Source organism: Montipora capricornis, chromosome 13 (assembly GCF_036669925.1).
Source record: "Montipora capricornis isolate CH-2021 chromosome 13, ASM3666992v2, whole genome shotgun sequence".
NCBI classification, from domain to species: Eukaryota; Metazoa; Cnidaria; class Anthozoa; order Scleractinia; family Acroporidae; genus Montipora; species Montipora capricornis.
The window spans coordinates 8,438,616-8,448,615 of NC_090895.1; the positions used below are offsets into that span (position 1 = coordinate 8,438,616).

Genomic DNA, 10,000 nt, shown 5'->3' on the forward strand with positions numbered 1-10,000 from the left:
CTAAGTTCATCCTTACTGGTACAATATATGGTGTATCTCCCTGGAACAGAATATCTTGTCGTAGTGTGTTTTGGGGGCGGGTAGATGAACACTTTGCCCTTCAAGAAGCATTAAGAAGTCATGCCAGGGAATAATTTGGGCCGACCACCTAAAATCGTTGAGAAAAACTACTTCTGACTGTTCTGCGCCAACCCAAGCAAACGTTGTAGAGGCTGGATTACTGAATGTTTTGTAGATTATGTTCAAAGGGTTTAGCAAAAATGTTTGTGCACAGTTACAGGGACCTTTCAAGTACAAATTGCGATACTTTCCGCGCCCTTTGTCGAGAAGTATACGAACAGCTTCTGCAAAGTCATCCCTCACAATAGAGTTCCGCTCTAACACTTCTTTTGCCATTTGCAACCACTGGCCGTCACACCCTGGCCCACACTCTCTTCCAATTTACTGTACAAAATCTCATTCTAGTCATTTTACTCCTTTGCAGTGTGCTCTCCGCGTTTTCTAATTCCCAGTCTACAGCAATCGCTTCATCCACTACCCGACTTCCACGATTCGCGATGACTGCGCCAAGTCAAGTTTCCCCTCACTTTTCTGCTTTTGTGCTAACACCAGCAGCTCTAGCCGAGTTTTTATGCCATTTTTTACGGCTATCTGCGATACATCATAAACCGATAAACTTTGGGAGGACTTTTTACGCTTCCTTCGTCCATTGGCAAGTCGAGTGTGCGTTTCGGTAGCCCTTGAACCTATTGGGTGCAGGGGTGTTAGTCAAATCGGGATGATTATCAGACTGTAAGTAACTCTCGTCTTCCTTGGTCGTGTACTGCCACGCTGAATAATAATTGCTAAGGTGGGCGCTGAAATTCACTTTCACTCCGTGTCGCTCATCAAGATAATTGCGTATTTTCAGCCAGCGTCGCCTTGCGTTTAATTTCACTGCCATGTGGTAATGAATCCCCCCATCCCTATGCCGTTCTTGGCTACACACCCCACTGTACTATCTCACAACGCGTTAATGGGTCTGCATTGTCGAAGCTATCCAACACCAGCTGAACAAAACTTTCTCGATTAGGAACTATCACTTCGTTCGCTCGGCTGTATGTGATTAGATAAATACTCCGAACTTGACGTGACCCCAGCGACTCCGATTGCTCAGTAGCATCATCACCTGCTACATTTTCCGTCAGGGTGCTTAAGTCTAACACTTGAATACTTGTCGCGTCACAATTTGCCATTTCACTACACGATAATATACAGTCCGCTTTTCTTGAACAGGAAAGACATTTACCAACAGACATGCCCTTATTTATCGCGCTGAGAAAATCTAATTAGCTTCGGTAAATATTATTTCCCCTTTTTAAAAGTTGGAATATATGTCTTCAGAAAGTGAAGTTTCATCAGCGACCTCACATTTTCCCGCATGTCTTAATTACTGTCTGTATGTGTAACACATTGCTTTAAATTCCCTGATTTTTATCTTTTCCTTTTACTTTCAATACAACTGAACAATAATCCGACATCCTAAATTTCTCTTTCTCATCTGTGCGCGAACCAAGCAGGTATATTCCATCGATGATCGAAAAATTCGTCTTGAACACTTATTCTTTCCTCTCTTCAGACTAAATACAATACTCGTCACAAATCGTTGAAACAGACACCGTTTCTCTTGAATTTTCTAGAAAAATCCTGAGATTTCTACTTCACACTGTTTTCCCACCTGAAATGTGCCTTCTCCCTCCCCAATGTTGAGCCACGCGTGTTTTGAAGCACTCAGACCACCGTGATACCCAAATCAACATTGGGGAAGGGGAAACAGACACAAGTGTTTCAAGATTTTTGACGAGTATTGTCTTTGCGTTTGAAGGGCGTGGACAGGTAACGTTAACGTAGGCAGAGTAATCATTGTTGCCTGCAGTGTTTACGTGAGGAGTGTTTTTGTTCTGACTGTTCTAGATGTGAAGTAGGAGTTATATAAAGAAGCTATGTAGACTTTTGAGTATAGCGATTTTAAGGTACTTTTGGGGTAAAACAGTTTAGTGGAACGGCTCTGCCTGTTAGCACATTGCGATGGTGTTTAAAGGTATAATCGATAGCGTGACTCGTGCACGTGCGTATTATCTATGTCGGGTTAAAGGCCTATCTCTGCGAACAGTTGCCAGCATGTGCAAAATTTCTGCGGCGAGTGTTTATAGAATTGCACATGAGAAAACGTATAAGAGGCACACTTCTGAGGAGACGTGTAAAAGAGGTCGGAAGAACAGGTTAAGTGACCGCGACAAAAGACGACTGATACGATGCATTACAGTTTTGAGGAAAGAGAGGGAAACTTTACCTGTAAAGCACTGATGGAGGAAGCCGGAATTCAACAAAAGGACGTATCTGTAAGAACAGTTTCTCGTTTTCTCAATTCACAAAATTACTACTATTTGCAGACTCGCAGAAAGGGGCTCATGACAGCGGAAGACCACAGCAAAAGAGTTAAGTTTGCAAAGTACATGAAAGCCAACTACGGCCAGGAGATTTGGACAGAAGGAATTTCCTTTTATCTGGATGGAACAGGATTTACGTACAAAAGAAATCCACTAGATCAGGCTCGTGCACCAAAAGCTCGTGTCTGGAGAAAGAAATCAGAGGGTTTGGCTCCGGGATGCATAGCAAAGGGCCGCAAAGAGGGAACTGGGGGCAAAGTACTACGACTGATGGTGGCAATTTCTTACAATAAAGGAGTTATCTGCTGTGAACCATACGAGAAAATGAATGGTCGTTATTTCGCTGCGTTTATAGATAACCATTTTGATCGCCTATTCGCAGCTGCTGACAAAGGATGTAGCCGAACTTTCTTACAAGATGGGGATCCCTCTCAAAATTCGGCATTAGCACGGGCAGCGATGCAACGCACAAACAGTACCTTAATCAAACTGTGTCCAAGATCTCCGGATATGGCGGTCATTGAAAATGTGTTTCCCATGGTGAGTGAGATGTTAAAAAGACAAGCAGTGAAGCAACAACTACGCCAAGAAACATTTGAACAGTTTAAGAATCGTGTTATCAATACATTTTATTCTATATCTGTTGAGACTGTGAACAATTTAATACGCTCTATGCCGAAACGAATTGATATGGTTATTAGAAATAAGGGGAAGCGTATAAAATATTAAAGAAATACCATTATTTGCATTCTGTGGATAACTGCGTGAGATTTCTTCTCGCAAAATGTAAACTTTCAGAGACAAAAATAACTATCGCACTATTCGCCAAAGATAAGGGGGGAAGGGTGGTGTTGCATATTTCAAAACAGAAGGCGGTGAAAATTGCTCCGATGGCCATCAAGACGACGTTTAGCGATTTTTACATAGCAGAATGATTTTTTGCGGTCATTGTATGAAATTGATTCGCTATTCATAGTGACATGATTTCTCTTGGAGCTCCTGAGAAAGAGTAGTGAAGTACATTGCCTCTTAGTCCTTATCTCAAATAACTACACAAAGGTGTCAAAGGAACACGGAACCTTTTCCTTCTTTTACTATAATCTGAACAGTTTTATGTACAAAAATAAGCTAACTTTGTAGAAAATGACATTATTAAAAGAGATCATTTGTTGTAACGACCTGTCGGGCTTCTTAGCGCTGAAACTCAACGATTCACCACTGTGTTCTAAAGTAAAGTAATTATACTACCATTGACTTTAAGAACTATCGGTTCACCATGGTGAACCGCTACAAATAGCCTTATTGAATAGCTTCATCAAGAAAATTATCCCTGAGGTGTATGTTCCGTGATCTGTTCTATCACTTAAAACACTTGTAAATGCAGTAGCTTTTGTTTTTGGTTCCTAAAAAAGGCAAAGAATTTTCCAAACACCATGGTGAATCGTGTAACACTTAATCCATATGTCAACAAACTCGGCGATATTTACATACGATCATGCGTAATTGAATTAGTCGCCTTGTGGGAAAACAAGTCGACTAAAACATTTTCCACAGCCGGGACTGACCTCTGCTGTTCCTCGGGTATTTGATGGAAGAGATTGAAGACCCGCCACCTTACCTTCATCATCTGAGTCTCCCTGTCATCAACAACGCCGCCTCGTACATAACTAAGTTCATCCTTACTGGTACAAAATATGGGTGTATCTCCCTGGAACAGAATATCTTGTCGGTAGTGTGTTTTGGGGGCGGGTAGATGAACACTTTGCCCTTCAAGAAGCATTAAGAAGTCATGCCAGGGAATAATTTGGGCCGACCACCTAAAATCGTTGAGAAAAACTACTTCTGACTGTTCTGCGCCAACCCAAGCAAACGTTGTAGAGGCTGGATTACTGAATGTTTTGTAGATTATGTTCAAAGGGTTTAGCAAAAATGTTTTTGCACAGTTACAGGGACCTTTCAAGTACAAATTGCGATACTTTCCGCGCCCTTTGTCGAGAAGTATGCGAACAGCTTCTGCAAAGTCATCCCTCACAATAGAGTTCCGCTCTAACACTTCTTTTGCCATTTGCAACCACTGGCCGTCACACCCTGGCCCACACTCTCCTTCCAATTTACTGTACAAAATCTCAATTCTAGTCATTTTACTCCTTTGCAGTGTGCTCTCCGCGTTTTCTAATTCCCAGTCTACAGCAATCGCTTCATCCACTACCCGACTTCCACGATTCGCGATGAACTGCGCCAAGTCAAGTTTCCCCTCACTTTTCTGCTTTTGTGCTAACACCAGCAGCTCTAGCCGAGTTTTTATGCCATTTTTTACGGCTATCTGCGATACATCATAAACCGATAAACTTTGGGAGGACTTTTTACGCTTCCTTCGTCCATTGGCAAGTCGAGTGTGCGTTTCGGTAGCCCTTGAACTATTGGGTGCAGGGGTGTTAGTCAAATCGGGATGATTATCAGACTGTAAGTAACTCTCGTCTTCCTTGGTCGTGTACTGCCACGCTGAATAATAATTGCTAAGGTGGGCGCTGAAATTCACTTTCACTCCGTGTCGCTCATCAAGATAATTGCGTATTTTCAGCCAGCGTCGCCTTGCGTTTAATTTCACTGCCATGTGGTAATGAATCCCCCCATCCCTATGCCGTTCTTGGCTACACACCCCACTGTACTATCTCACAACGCGTTAATGGGTCTGCATTGTCGAAGCTATCCAACACCAGCTGAACAAAACTTTCTCGATTAGGAACTATCACTTCGTTCGCTCGGCTGTATGTGATTAGATAAATACTCCGAACTTGACGTGACCCCAGCGACTCCGATTGCTCAGTAGCATCATCACCTGCTACATTTTCCGTCAGGGTGCTTAAGTCTAACACTTGAATACTTGTCGCGTCACAATTTGCCATTTCACTACACGATAATATACAGTCCGCTTTTCTTGAACAGGAAAGACATTTACCAACAGACATGCCCTTATTTATCGCGCTGAGAAAATCTAATTAGCTTCGGTAAATATTATTTCCCCTTTTTAAAAGTTGGAATATATGTCTTCAGAAAGTGAAGTTTCATCAGCGACCTCACATTTTCCCGCATGTCTTAATTACTGTCTGTATGTGTAACACATTGCTTTAAATTCCCTGATTTTTATCTTTTCCTTTTACTTTCAAATACAACTGAACAATAATCCGACATCCTAAATTTCTCTTTCTCATCTGTGCGCGAACCAAGCAGGTATATTCCATCGATGATCGAAAAATTCGTCTTGAACACTTATTCTTTCCTCTCTTCAGACTAAATACAATACTCGTCACAAATCGTTGAAACAGACACCGTTTCTCTTGAATTTTCTAGAAAAATCCTGAGATTTCTACTTCACACTGTTTTCCCACCTGAAATGTGCCTTCTCCCTCCCCAATGTTGAGCCACGCGTGTTTTGAAGCACTCAGACCACCGTGATACCCAAATCAACATTGGGGAAGGGGAAACAGACACAAGTGTTTCAAGATTTTTGACGAGTATTGTCTTTGCGTTTGAAGGGCGTGGACAGGTAACGTTAACGTAGGCAGAGTAATCATTGTTGCCTGCAGTGTTTACGTGAGGAGTGTTTTTGTTCTGACTGTTCTAGATGTGAAGTAGGAGTTATATAAAGAAGCTATGTAGACTTTTTAGTATAGCGATTTTAAGGTACTTTTGGGGTAAAACAGTTTAGTGGAACGGCTCTGCCTGTTAGCACATTGCGATGGTGTTTAAAGGTATAATCGATAGCGTGACTCGTGCACGTGCGTATTATCTATGTCGGGTTAAAGGCCTATCTCTGCGAACAGTTGCCAGCATGTGCAAAATTTCTGCGGCGAGTGTTTATAGAATTGCACATGAGAAAACGTATAAGAGGCACACTTCTGAGGAGACGTGTAAAAGAGGTCGGAAGAACAGGTTAAGTGACCGCGACAAAAGACGACTGATACGATGCATTACAGTTTTGAGGAAAAGAGAGGGAAACTTTACCTGTAAAGCACTGATGGAGGAAGCCGGAATTCAACAAAAGGACGTATCTGTAAGAACAGTTTCTCGTTTTCTCAATTCACAAAATTACTACTATTTGCAGACTCGCAGAAAGGGGCTCATGACAGCGGAAGACCACAGCAAAAGAGTTAAGTTTGCAAAGTACATGAAAGCCAACTACGGCCAGGAGATTTGGACAGAAGGAATTTCCTTTTATCTGGATGGAACAGGATTTACGTACAAAAGAAATCCACTAGATCAGGCTCGTGCACCAAAAGCTCGTGTCTGGAGAAAGAAATCAGAGGGTTTGGCTCCGGGATGCATAGCAAAGGGCCGCAAAGAGGGAACTGGGGGCAAAGTACTACGACTGAAGGTGGCAATTTCTTACAATAAAGGAGTTATCTGCTGTGAACCATACGAGAAAATGAATGGTCGTTATTTCGCTGCGTTTATAGATAACCATTTTGATCGCCTATTCGCAGCTGCTGACAAAGGATGTAGCCGAACTTTCTTACAAGATGGGGATCCCTCTCAAAATTCGGCATTAGCACGGGCAGCGATGCAACGCACAAACAGTACCTTAATCAAACTGTGTCCAAGATCTCCGGATATGGCGGTCATTGAAAATGTGTTTCCCATGGTGAGTGAGATGTTAAAAAGACAAGCAGTGAAGCAACAACTACGCCAAGAAACATTTGAACAGTTTAAGAATCGTGTTATCAATACATTTTATTCTATATCTGTTGAGACTGTGAACAATTTAATACGCTCTATGCCGAAACGAATTGATATGGTTATTAGAAATAAGGGGAAGCGTATAAAATATTAAAGAAATACCATTATTTGCATTCTGTGGATAACTGCGTGAGATTTCTTCTCGCAAAATGTAAACTTTCAGAGACAAAAATAACTATCGCACTATTCGCCAAAGATAAGGGGGGAAGGGTGGTGTTGCATATTTCAAAACAGAAGGCGGTGAAAATTGCTCCGATGGCCATCAAGACGACGTTTAGCGATTTTTACATAGCAGAATGATTTTTTGCGGTCATTGTATGAAATTGATTCGCTATTCATAGTGACATGATTTCTCTTGGAGCTCCTGAGAAAGAGTAGTGAAGTACATTGCCTCTTAGTCCTTATCTCAAATAACTACACAAAGGTGTCAAAGGAACACGGAACCTTTTCCTTCTTTTACTATAATCTGAACAGTTTTATGTACAAAAATAAGCTAACTTTGTAGAAAATGACATTATTAAAAGAGATCATTTGTTGTAACGACCTGTCGGGCTTCTTAGCGCTGAAACTCAACGATTCACCACTGTGTTCTAAAGTAAAGTAATTATACTACCATTGACTTTAAGAACTATCGGTTCACCATGGTGAACCGCTACAAATAGCCTTATTGAATAGCTTCATCAAGAAAATTATCCCTGAGGTGTATGTTCCGTGATCTGTTCTATCACTTAAAACACTTGTAAATGCAGTAGCTTTTGTTTTTGGTTCCTAAAAAAGGCAAAGAATTTTCCAAACACCATGGTGAATCGTGTAACACTTAATCCATATGTCAACAAACTCGGCGATATTTACATACGATCATGCGTAATTGAATTAGTCGCCTTGTGGGAAAACAAGTCGACTAAAACATTTTCCACACGGGGGGACGGACCTCTGCTGTTCCTCGGGTATTTGATGGAAGAGATTGAAGACCCGCCACCTTACCTTCATCATCTGAGTCTCCCTGTCATCAACAACGCCGCCTCGTACATAACTAAGTTCATCCTTACTGGTACAAAATATGGGTGTATCTCCCTGGAACAGAATATCTTGTCGGTAGTGTGTTTTGGGGGCGGGTAGATGAACACTTTGCCCTTCAAGAAGCATTAAGAAGTCATGCCAGGGAATAATTTGGGCCGACCACCTAAAATCGTTGAGAAAAACTACTTCTGACTGTTCTGCGCCAACCCAAGCAAACGTTGTAGAGGCTGGATTACTGAATGTTTTGTAGATTATGTTCAAAGGGTTTAGCAAAAATGTTTTTGCACAGTTACAGGGACCTTTCAAGTACAAATTGCGATACTTTCCGCGCCCTTTGTCGAGAAGTATGCGAACAGCTTCTGCAAAGTCATCCCTCACAATAGAGTTCCGCTCTAACACTTCTTTTGCCATTTGCAACCACTGGCCGTCACACCCTGGCCCACACTCTCCTTCCAATTTACTGTACAAAATCTCAATTCTAGTCATTTTACTCCTTTTCAGTGTGCTCTCCGCGTTTTCTAATTCCCAGTCTACAGCAATCGCTTCATCCACTACCCGACTTCCACGATTCGCGATGAACTGCGCCAAGTCAAGTTTCCCCTCACTTTTCTGCTTTTGTGCTAACACCAGCAGCTCTAGCCGAGTTTTTATGCCATTTTTTACGGCTATCTGCGATACATCATAAACCGATAAACTTTGGGAGGACTTTTTACGCTTCCTTCGTCCATTGGCAAGTCGAGTGTGCGTTTCGGTAGCCCTTGAACTATTGGGTGCAGGGGTGTTAGTCAAATCGGGATGATTATCAGACTGTAAGTAACTCTCGTCTTCCTTGGTCGTGTACTGCCACGCTGAATAATAATTGCTAAGGTGGGCGCTGAAATTCACTTTCACTCCGTGTCGCTCATCAAGATAATTGCGTATTTTCAGCCAGCGTCGCCTTGCGTTTAATTTCACTGCCATGTGGTAATGAATCCCCCCATCCCTATGCCGTTCTTGGCTACACACCCCACTGTACTATCTCACAACGCGTTAATGGGTCTGCATTGTCGAAGCTATCCAACACCAGCTGAACAAAACTTTCTCGATTAGGAACTATCACTTCGTTCGCTCGGCTGTATGTGATTAGATAAATACTCCGAACTTGACGTGACCCCAGCGACTCCGATTGCTCAGTAGCATCATCACCTGCTACATTTTCCGTCAGGGTGCTTAAGTCTAACACTTGAATACTTGTCGCGTCACAATTTGCCATTTCACTACACGATAATATACAGTCCGCTTTTCTTGAACAGGAAAGACATTTACCAACAGACATGCCCTTATTTATTGCGCTGAGAAAATCTAATTAGCTTCGGTAAATATTATTTCCCCTTTTTAAAAGTTGGAATATATGTCTTCAGAAAGTGAAGTTTCATCAGCGACCTCACATTTTCCCGCATGTCTTAATTACTGTCTGTATGTGTAACACATTGCTTTAAATTCCCTGATTTTTATCTTTTCCTTTTACTTTCAAATACAACTGAACAATAATCCGACATCCTAAATTTCTCTTTCTCATCTGTGCGCGAACCAAGCAGGTATATTCCATCGATGATCGAAAAATTCGTCTTGAACACTTATTCTTTCCTCTCTTCAGACTAAATACAATACTCGTCACAAATCGTTGAAACAGACACCGTTTCTCTTGAATTTTCTAGAAAAATCCTGAGATTTCTACTTCACACTGTTTTCCCACCTGAAATGTGCCTTCTCCCTCCCCAATGTTGAGCCACGCGTGTTTTGAAGCACTCAGACCACCGTGATACCCAAATCAA

At 41.9% G+C, this 10,000-nt stretch overlaps 1 long non-coding RNA gene across 1 annotated transcript in view; it reads left to right on the top strand.

Annotated features, from left to right (window-relative positions):
- LOC138029828 (uncharacterized) overlaps positions 1-10,000 on the top strand; it is a 27,342-nt gene that overhangs the window by 15,411 nt on the left and 1,931 nt on the right. The window lies entirely within an intron of this gene.